Genomic DNA, 10,778 nt, shown 5'->3' on the forward strand with positions numbered 1-10,778 from the left:
TGGTTTTGGAGTTCGTTGTCACCCATAAAGGAGAGTGGGGTGGAGGGGATGCAAACTCGTTCATTTGATCTCTTATCGATGGCAACAACATCCCAGTTGGCATTCAGGAAGGCTCGCAAACATCCTTTAGTGCATCTCAACTTTGGCAATATGTCAATGTCTGGGGAGACAGTCATGATGTGGAGATGCCGGCGTTGGACTGGGGTGAGCACAGTAAGAAGCCTTACAACTCCAGGTTAAAGTCCAACAGGTTTGTTTCAAACACGAGCTTTCGGAGCGCAGCTCCTTCCTCAGTGACTGTGGGGTTTATATCAGACAGGAGATTGGTGTCAGTGACTGTGGGGTTTATATCAGACAGGAGATTGGTGTCAGTGACTGTGGGGTTTATATCAGACAGGAGATTGGTGTCAGTAACTGTGGGGTTTATATCAGACAGGAGATTGGTGTCAGTGACTGTGGGGTTTATATCAGACAGGAGGAGATTGGTGTCAGTGACTGTGGGGTTTATATCAGACAGGAGATTGGTGTCAGTGACTGTGGGGTTTATATCAGACAGGAGGAGATTGGTGTCAGTGACTGTGGGGTTTATATCAGACAGGAGGAGATTGGTGTCAGTGACTGTGGCGTTTATATCAGCCAGGAGGAGATTGGTGTCAGTGACTGTGGCGTTTATATCAGACAGGAGATTGGTGTCAGTGACTGTGGGGTTTATATCAGACAGGAGATTGGTGTCAGTGACTGTGGGGTTTATATCAGACAGGAGGAGATTGGTGTCAGTGACTGTGGGGTTTATATCAGACAGGAGGAGATTGGTGTCAGTGACTGTGGGGTTTATATCAGACAGGAGGAGATTGGTGTCAGTGACTGTGGCGTTTATATCAGACAGGAGGAGATTGGTGTCAGTGACTGTGGGGTTTATATCAGACAGGAGGAGATTGCTATAACTAACATTATATTCTGCAGTCTCTCCTTCCCTATGTACGGTATGCATTGTTTGTACAGCATGCAAGAAACAATACTTTTCACTGTATACTAATACATGTGACAATAATAAACCAAATCAAAAACGGTGTCAGTGACTGTGGGGTTTATATCAGACAGGAGATTGGTGTCAGTGACTGTGGAGTTTATATCAGACAGGAGGAGATTGCTATAACTAACATTATATTCTGCAGTCTCTCCTTCCCTATGTACGGTATGCATTGTTTGTACAGCATGCAAGAAACAATACTTTTCACTGTATACTAATACATGTGACAATAATAAACCAAATCAAAAATGGTGTCAGTAACTGGGGTTTATATCAGAGACTGGGGTTTATATCAGACAGGAGGAGATTGGTGTCTTCCAAACACCGAGAAGGTCTGATGCTGTAGATGCAGTGGAATACCAACAAGTTCCTCACAAACCACACAACATCCTGACGTAACCAACATCTCCTTTCCATCACTGTCATTGGGTCAAAGTTCTGGGACTCCTTCCCTAACAGCACTGTGGGTGCACCTACTCCGAAACTGCAGTGGTTATTAAAAGAGGTGGCACACTACCTCATTCTCGAGGAAAATTAAGGCTGCTAATTTTCAATAAACAATGAAATGGAAGGAAAACACAGATCATTGTTGTATTTGTCAAATGTAGGTTTGCCAATTTTGTTAAATATATACCTGGAGGTTTCATCATGGTACTTTCTTCCAGGCTCCCAACTATTTTGATGAAACCAAATAAACTAAATCGAATAAACAAGCAGAAATTAAAAGAGGCAGCTCGATAAGGGGATAATAATAATCTTTATTATTCATATCATCATATATCAGCAGGGATTCATATATCAGTGGGGCTGATTTAGCACAGGGCTAAATAGCTGGCTTTGAAAGCAGACCAAGACAGGCCAGCAGCACGGGTTCAATTCCCGTAACAGCCTTCCCAAACAGGCGCCGGAATGTGGTGACTAGGGGCTTTTCACAGTAACTTCATTTGAAGCCTATTTGTGACAATAAGCGATTTTCATTTCATTTATTATTGTCACAAGTAGGCTTACATTAACACTGCAATGAAGTTACTGTGATAATCCACTAGTCGCCACATTCCGGCGCCTGTTCGGGTACACAGAGGGAGGATTCCGCATCCCTTTTGGACCCTGTGGGAGGAAACCGGAGCACCCGGAAGAAACCCACACAGACACACGGAGAACGTGCAGACTCTGCACAGACAGTGACCCAAGCTGGGAATCGAAACTAGGACCTTGGAGCTGTGAAGCAACAGTGCCAACCACTGTGCTACCATGTCACGCCTTAAAATACAAATCACAAATAAAGATTAAAATATCAAAGTACAATGTGATTAAAAGGGTCAGTTAGGAGCACAGAAAGCCTCGTTGCTCATGGACACCGTAGGCTCCTTCTCCAGGGACACCCGGCCACTCCCAGGCTCCAGTCATTATTTGGCTAAAATAACCATCCTTGAGACGCCTTGCTGGTCCAATTAGGAAGCAAAAAGACTCATTATCCAATTGGATGCGGCTTGACGGTCAAACTCACCCTCACCCTTGTCAATATTTTTGTATCTGGTAAAAATAAAATGTTCAAAGAAAATGGCAATATAAACACAATCTTCTTCATGTCCCGTTGACATTTCTCCTGGGGTTGGAGCTACAGCAGTGCCCCAGCGATTAGTCTTCCAAATGCTAAAGACATTTAAAGTCAATCCGGGAGAGTTGGCAATCCTGATGCAGGTTATGATTTGGAGGGCGGCCCAAGGCACGCGGCCCCGCCCACTGGGTGACGGCAACCACTCTCCAGCCAATCGGAGTGAAAGAGGGGGCCGATTGGATCCGCCCCCTCTTCCACTCCGATTGGCTGGAGAACCAGGTCCTCCAGTCCCGCCTTTCATTCACTCCGATTGGTTGGAACATCTGCCGCCCAGCTTCTGAACTCCACCTCTCTCATTCCGATTGGCTGGAGAACCCGCCGCTCCTGTCAAGCCATCAAATCCTGTCCCCTCATTTACCCCCATTGTTTGGTAATTTTGCAGCTGGAACTCGATCCTCCAGCCGCACCCCCTCATTCATTCCGATTGGCTGGGCGAGCAGCCCGCCTGTCCCATTGGCCCAACCTCTCTTCCCCGCACCCGAATGCCGCGATTGGTTGGAGCATCTGCAGTCCGTCATCGAAACCACGCCCATCCGTCCGGAACTCCGATTGGGCAACGGAACGATCCGCCTCATTCTACAGTACCGCCCCTTTCCTTTGATTGGTGGAAAGAATACATCCATCACTGCACGGCCATGGTGCTCTGCGCATGCCTTGTAGCTCAGAGTTTTTCAGCAAGCAGAGAATTGTGGCAATAACCTGAAAACTTTATCTAGCTTACCTTCCAACCTCGCCCGGCAGTTTCAGAGACCCCAAATTTCCAGCAGTCTGCAATTGGGGACTGGGTCAGGGAGCCTCTGTAAATGGAAGAGAAACAGAGACTGGGTTGGGGAGCGTCTGTAGATGTAGGGGAAATGGAGACTTGATTAGGGAGCGTCTGTAATGGAGACTGGGTCAGGGAGGGATACCAGGACACCAGAAATGTTGGAGAATGAAAGGTTTAGTGAGAGGGAAGAACTGAGCGTCATCAGTATTACTAGAGAAATGGTGCTGCGAAAATTGATGGGATTGAAGGTGGATAAATCCCCAGAGCCTGATAATCTTAATCCCAGAGTTCTTAAGGAGGTGGCTCTGGAAATAGTGGATGCATTGGTGGTCATCTTCCGGGATTCTGTAGACTCTGGAACTGCCTCTGCAGATTGGAGGGTAGCTAATGTCACTCCAATATTCAAGAAGGGAGGTGGAAAGAAAACGGAATTATAGACCAGTAGGCCGAACATCAGTAGTGGGGAAAATTCTTGAATCCATCATCAAGGACTTTATAGCGGAACATTTAGAAAGCAGTGGCAGGATCAGTCAGAGTCAGCATGGATTTATTAAGGAGAAATCATGCTTGAAAAATCTGTTTGAATTCTTTGAAGATGTAACCAGTACAGTTGACAAGGGGGAACTAGTCGATGTGGTATACTTGGACTTTCAGAAGGCGTTTGACAAAATCCCGCATAAGAGATTATTGTGCAAAATTAAACCGCATGGAATTGGGGGAAGTGTATTGAGGTGGATAGAAAACTAGTTGGCAGAGAGGAAACAGAGTAGGAATTAATGGGTCCTTTCCAAATTGGCAAGCAGTAACTAGTGGGGTGCCACAGGTATCAGTGCTGGGACCCCAGCTATTCACAATATATATTAATGATTTGGATGACGGAACAAAATGTAACATCTTAAAGTTTGCATATGATAGCAAGTTAGGTGGAAGGGTGAACTGTGATGAGGATGCAGAGATCCTATAGCATGATCTGGACAGGGTGGGCGAGTGGGCAAATCAATGGCAGATGCAGTATAATTTGGATAAATGTGAGGCTGTTGGCCTTCATTGCGAGAGGTTTCGAGTACAGAAGCAGGGATGTGTGCTGCAATTATACAGCACGTTGGTGAGGCCACACCTCGAATATTGTGTGCAGTTTGGGTCTCCTGAGGAAGGAAGTTCTTGCTCTCGAGGGATTCCAGCGAAGGTTTACCAAACTGATTCCAAGGATGATGGGACTCTCATATGAGGAGAGATTGACTAGGTTAGGATTGTTCTTGCTGGAATTCAGAAGAATGAGGGGGGATCTCATAGAGATTTATAAAATTCTAGCAGGACTAGACAGGGTAGATGTTCCCAATGGTGGTTGTGTCCAGAACCAGGAGTTTGGAGAAATTCCAATAGGTCGGACAGCCAGTCTGCAGCTTTAGGTGCTGCTGCCGACTGCCAGCTGAGCAGGATTCTACAGCGGGCGATCAGGGAGGCAAAGGCAAGGGCATCCGCCCTCCTCCCCATGAAGAGATCTGGCTGCTCTTGATACCCCGAAGACTGACACTTTCAGGCACAGCTCCACATTCACCCCCACAACCTTGAACATAGCCTCAAGAAGGCTGTCCAGAACCCAACAAGTCTGCGGCATGCCCAGAACATGTGGGTGTGGTTCCCCGGGCCTCCCTCGCACCGTTCACATTTGTCCTTCACCTCGCAGAAGAACCCACTCATTCGGGTTCTGGTTTGGTGTACTCTGTGCACCATGTTCAACTGCATTAGGTTTAGCCTTACGCAAGCCGAGGTGGAGTTGACTCTGTTCAGTGCTTCGCTCAAGAGTCCCCACCCTATTTCAAACCATAGGTCCCATTTTTCTCTTTTCTCGTCCAGGGGGAGCGTGCCTTCCCAGTATTTGCCGATACAAGTCCCCAACGTTTCCACATCCCCACCCCCAAGTAGTCCACGTCCAGCAGTTCTTCGAATAGAGATTGTTTTGGCGCAGACCATAAATATTCCGAGGCCCCGCCTGCAGAGCTCCTGGCGGAGAGGAAAAAGCTACAAATGGACTTTGACCTGCTCTCCACGAGGAAAGCAGTGGACCAATTCCACCAGGCACAGGGGACCCCATACAAAGACGGAGACAAAGCCAGCCGCCTGCTGGCGCACCAGCTGAGAAAGCAGGCAGCCACTAGAAGGATTGGGCAACTGAGAGAAACAGAGGCACATTGGAAACAGACCCAGAAAAAGTCAATAAAACCTTTGAGGCCTTTTACCGGGGACTGTACACCACAGAGCCCCTAACAGCGGACTCGGGGATGAAACGGTTCCTCGAAGGACTGGGCATGCCAGTTGTGGGGGAGGACAGAAAACGGGGCCTGGAAGCACCACTAGCACTGGGAGAGATCATGGAGAGTATGAGCTCCATGCAGGCGGGGAAGGCGCCGAACCAGAGGGGTTCCCAGCGGACTTCTACAAACAATTCGCGACAGTGCTGGCCCCGCACCTGCGGGAGATGTTCACAGACTCGCTGGCTAGGGGCACACTGCCATCTTCACTAGCACAGGCCTCAATCTCGCTGATACCTAAGAAAGACAAAGAACCAACGGAATGTGAATCATGCAGACCTATCTCACTGCTAAATGTAGATGCCAAAATACTGGCCAAAATCCTAGCCAAAAGGCTGGAGGATTGTGTACCAGATGTGGTCGCAGAGCACCAGACGAGCTTTGTCAAAGGTGGACAGCTAACATCGAGCATCAGGCACTCTCCCATTGCTGAACGTGATAATGACCTCATCCAGGGAGAAAACACCAGAGGTGATCGTCTCCCTGGACGCAGAAAAGGCCTTTGACAGAGTCGAGTGGCAGTACTTCATAGAGATACTGGAGCGGTTCGGGCTCGGATCAGGGTTCACCTCCTGGGTGAAGCTCCTGTGCAACGCTCCCATGGCGATCGAATGGACAAACAACACCAACTCCCAGTACTTCCAGCTGCACAGGGGCACCAGGCAGGGATGCCCGCTGTCCGCACTGCTGTTACCCCTAGCAATCGAACCACAAGCGATCGCTCTGAGAACAGCAAAAAACTGGACGGGGAACCAAAGAGAAGGCAGAGAGCACAGAGTCTCGCTCAATGCTCCTCTATATCTCGGCCCACAAAGCAGCATTGAAGGAATCCTGAAAAGTTTGAAAAGCTCCTGAAAGAGTTTGGTGTCTTCTCGGGCTGCAAACTCAACATGAGCAAAAGCAAACCTGCAAGGGGAAGGGAAAGCACTGGTGAGAGTGCCATTTAAACAGGCCCAACACAAATTCCACTACCTGGGGATCTAAATCGCTCATGACTGGACTGGGTTTCACAAATGGAACCTGTCTGACAGAGGAAGTCAAAAAGGACTTGCAGAGATGGAACACACTCCCACTCTCCCTAGCGAGGAGAGTGCACATGATCAAAATGAACGTGCTACCCAGGTACCTCTTCCTATTTAGATCTATCCTGATCTATATCCCCAAGGCATTTTTCAACTCACTGGACAAGCTAATCATGGCTTTTGTATGGGGGCACAGTAAGAAGTCTTACAACACCAGGTTAAAGTCCAACAGGTTTGATTCAAACACGAGCTTTCAGAGCGCAGCTCCAGGAGCTGCGCTCCAAAAGCTCGTTTTTGAATCAAACCTGTTGGACTTTAACCTGGTGTTGTAAGACTTCTTACTGTGCTCACCCCAGTCCAACGCCGGTATCTCCACATCATTTGTATGGGGGGTAAGAATACTCGTCCCAAAGAAGGTCCTGCAGAAAACAAAGTCCAGGGGGTGGGCTTCTCCTCCCAAACCTACAATACTACCACTGGGCAGCAACAGCAGAAAGAGTAATGGGATGGGTTATGGAGCCAAAAGCCAAGTGGGTGCGCTTAGAGGAATCCTCCTGCAGGGGGACCTTGCTCCGGCCCCTCGCCACGGCGGCACTCCCATCCCCACCCAAAAAACAATCCAGAAGCCCAGTGGTGGGAGCAACCCTCCAATCCAGGAACCAATTATGGCAACAATTCGGCCTGATCGTAAAGCTCCCATCTGCATAGGTTCATGCCAGCGCTCACTGACGCCATCTTTAAAAGGTGGAGACAGGGCAGGGGGGGGGGACATTGACAGTCAGGGACCTATACACTGACGGCAGGGTCACAACACTGGAAAAACTGACAGAGAGATTTCAGCTAGCTAAGGACAATCAACTCAGATACCTACAGCTTAAAAACCTCTTCTGGAAGGAGACAAGGATGTTCCCACGATCGCTGCAATAGGCACTACTGGAGGAATTATTGGACGCAAACATTCTAGGTGAAGGAAACTGTAGCAACATGTACGAACGACTAGTTTGGAGGGCTGACACTGAACTGGACGCAAAGAGGGTGAAATGGGAGGAAGACCTGGGGCTCAAAATAGGGTGGGGACTCTGGAGCGAAGCACTACATCGGGTCAACTCCACCTCCACATGCACAAGACTCAACCTAACACAACTAAAGGTGGTACATAGAGCCCATTTAACAGGACCCCAATGAGTAGTTTCTTCCCCGAGGTGGTGGACAGATGTGAAATGTGCCAAGGAGTCCCGGCCAACCACGCCCACATGTTCTGGCCTTGTCCCAGGCTTGCGGGGTACTGGACAGCCTTCTTTGAGGCAATGTCCAAAGTGGTGGGGATGAGGGTGGAGCCGAGCCCGAAAGTGGCGATCTTCAGATATTCAGACCAGCCAGGTCACTTCACGGGGAGGAGGGCAGATGCCCTTGCCTTTGCCTCCCTGATCGCCGGCCGGAGAATCCTGCTCGGCTGTCGGTTAGTAGCACCACCCAAAGCTGCAGACTGGCTGTCCGACCTCTCAGGATTTCTCCAAATGGAGAAAATCAAATTTGCCATCCGGTGGTCGGAAGATGGCTTCTTCAGAACATGGGAGCCATTCACCCAATTGTTCAGGGACCTGTTTGTGGCCAACAAACAAGCTGATAAATAATCAAGTTGCCAAGAGCCAGGGTATGTAGCCAAAATATGAGAAAAGAGAAGGAAGGGAAAGAGGTCCCAGGGTGGGGGGGACAGTGGAAGAGGGGGTAGCCAAACACAACAGAAAAGAAAAAGGGAGCTGCAGAGAGGAAGGGGGACAGTGAAGTGGGAGCAGGGAAGAAGGAAGGACAGCAGGCAAAGAATAATAGAGGAGAGCCAGAGGGGAGGAAAGACGAGGAAACACATACCGGAAGGAGAGCACAGGAAACGACAACAACCGTGATGGACACAGCAGAGCAACAGAGAGCAAGAAAGTACAGGAGGAAGGAACGACAGAAGGCCGAGGCAGAGGCAAACACAAGAACAACAGCGAAAACCAACCAGGAGAAGCAAGAACCATCAGGGGCACCACTCAGGTGCCCCACCCACCCAGTTTTGTTTTGTGTTGCTTGTGCAGTATGTATTTTCCTTTTAAAACTAAAACTGAAGAGAAAGCCCCCCCCCCCCCCCCCCCCCCCCGCCCCCAAGACATGTATAATGTAATTGTCTCTCCAGTCCCTCGATGTAAATACACTTCCCCAGTTTTTACTTTCCCACCCCTTGGTTTTTTATTTTTGTCACCTTTTTGTTATCTCTCTTTTTGGTTTCTCTTTGCGTATATCTGTCAATATACCATGTGCAAAAAAAAAACTCAATAAAAAGACATTTTTGAAAAAAAAGACAAAATGGTAGAGATGAGCCAGGGGCTAACAGAATGAAGGAACCCCCTGGAGGAGGTGAATGGCCTCTTCCTGTTCCAACATTCCAACTCCCATTGAGTGTTGCTTTAGTTAATCTCTCGTGGGGTGAGAGCATCACTGGCAACGCCACCATTTGTTGCCCGTTCCTAACTGAGCTGCTTGAAGGCCATTTCAGGGGAGGGCAGTTGAGACTCACTCAGATTACTGTGTGGATCTGATCAGGATAGGATTGTCCATCCTAAAGGGGATACTCGTGAATGAGATAGGTCTTTATGACAATCGATTCATGGTTACCTTTACTGAGAGCAGATTTAATTAATTAAATATAAATTTCACCGTCTGCAAGGGTGGGATTTGAACACATGACTCCCTCAGAACATTAGCCTAGGACCACTGCATTACTAGCCCATTGACAATACCGTTGCACCAGCATCACCACAGAATACTTGCCATTTAACATGGAAGTGTGGCCGCACATAAGGCCCACCCATCGGCACCTTATCCATTCACCCAGCCACTCCCTGCTGTAGGATTGCCCTATGAGCGAGATTGAGACTGGGCCAGTATTCTCCAGTGTATGGAAGGACAAGAGATGAGCTCATCGAAGTGTACAAAATGTTTGCAGTGCTCGACAGGGTAGTTGCAGGAAGGATGAGTCTTTGTTGATGCCGATGTAAACCCCACCCCTCCCCCACTGGGCCATCTGTCACTTGTTCTTCAGTTTTGCTTCCAATGACCTTGGTTCTTCTGTTAACACATTCTGCTATCTTACCTTAATTCTGCTATCAGCACCTTTAGTCCTTAATGTTGCCATTAACGCTCACTTTGATTCGTGTTCATGACATCTTTGTCAATCTCTTCTTGGAATATATAGTTGGAGAGTTTGCTGAGTTTATCCAGCATTTTATGCTTTTATTTCAAACTTCCAGCATCTGCAATATTTTACTTATTGATCACATGCTACCCCTGCTTTGTGGGGAAGAGGGTCTAGAAACAGGAGGCACAGGCTCAGAATAAAGGAGGGCCATTTAAGACTGAGGTGAGGAGGAATTTCTGCACTCAGAGGGTGGCGAATCTTTGGGAATTCCCTGCCAAGGAGGGACTGTAGCCACCTAAGATGGACACTGGGCTAACAAAATGGAGAACTGCTAAGACTGTAGGGAGAAAACAGTTTTAGCCAGGACAAGCAGTCTGCAAAGGCTAATTAGCATTCTGCACGTAACAAAACTAGTTTATGGCCAGGTGGAAGATCTCAACCAAAGGTGTAAATAGCAAAACGCTTTGCATAGTAATGAGGCAATCCAGATCTGGGCACACACAATAGCAACATTTGGGTTTGAATGGATACTTTGAGTGGACGCCCAGACGAAACGGCACCAGAAGTATCCATCACAAAAGACCCTAGAGACCGGCCCTCAGATTGGGAGATTTGTAAGACATCGATTGGGAAATAACCCAATCGATACATGGCAGGTAAAGGCCCGCCCCAAAAAGGCACGGACATTGGGGGCCCTATAAAGATAGACCCCGCACATGGTTCTGTCTGTTTTGCTCCGGCCTCGCTGTCTGTTGTTGCTCCGGCTTGCTGTTTCGACTCCAACTCCAGCCTCCAGATCCTGTCTTCCATCACCAGCCGTTGAGCACCAGCCATCGTTCAGTAAGTGCCAAA

Source organism: Scyliorhinus canicula, chromosome 17 (assembly GCF_902713615.1).
Source record: "Scyliorhinus canicula chromosome 17, sScyCan1.1, whole genome shotgun sequence".
Lineage (NCBI taxonomy): Eukaryota > Metazoa > Chordata > Chondrichthyes > Carcharhiniformes > Scyliorhinidae > Scyliorhinus > Scyliorhinus canicula.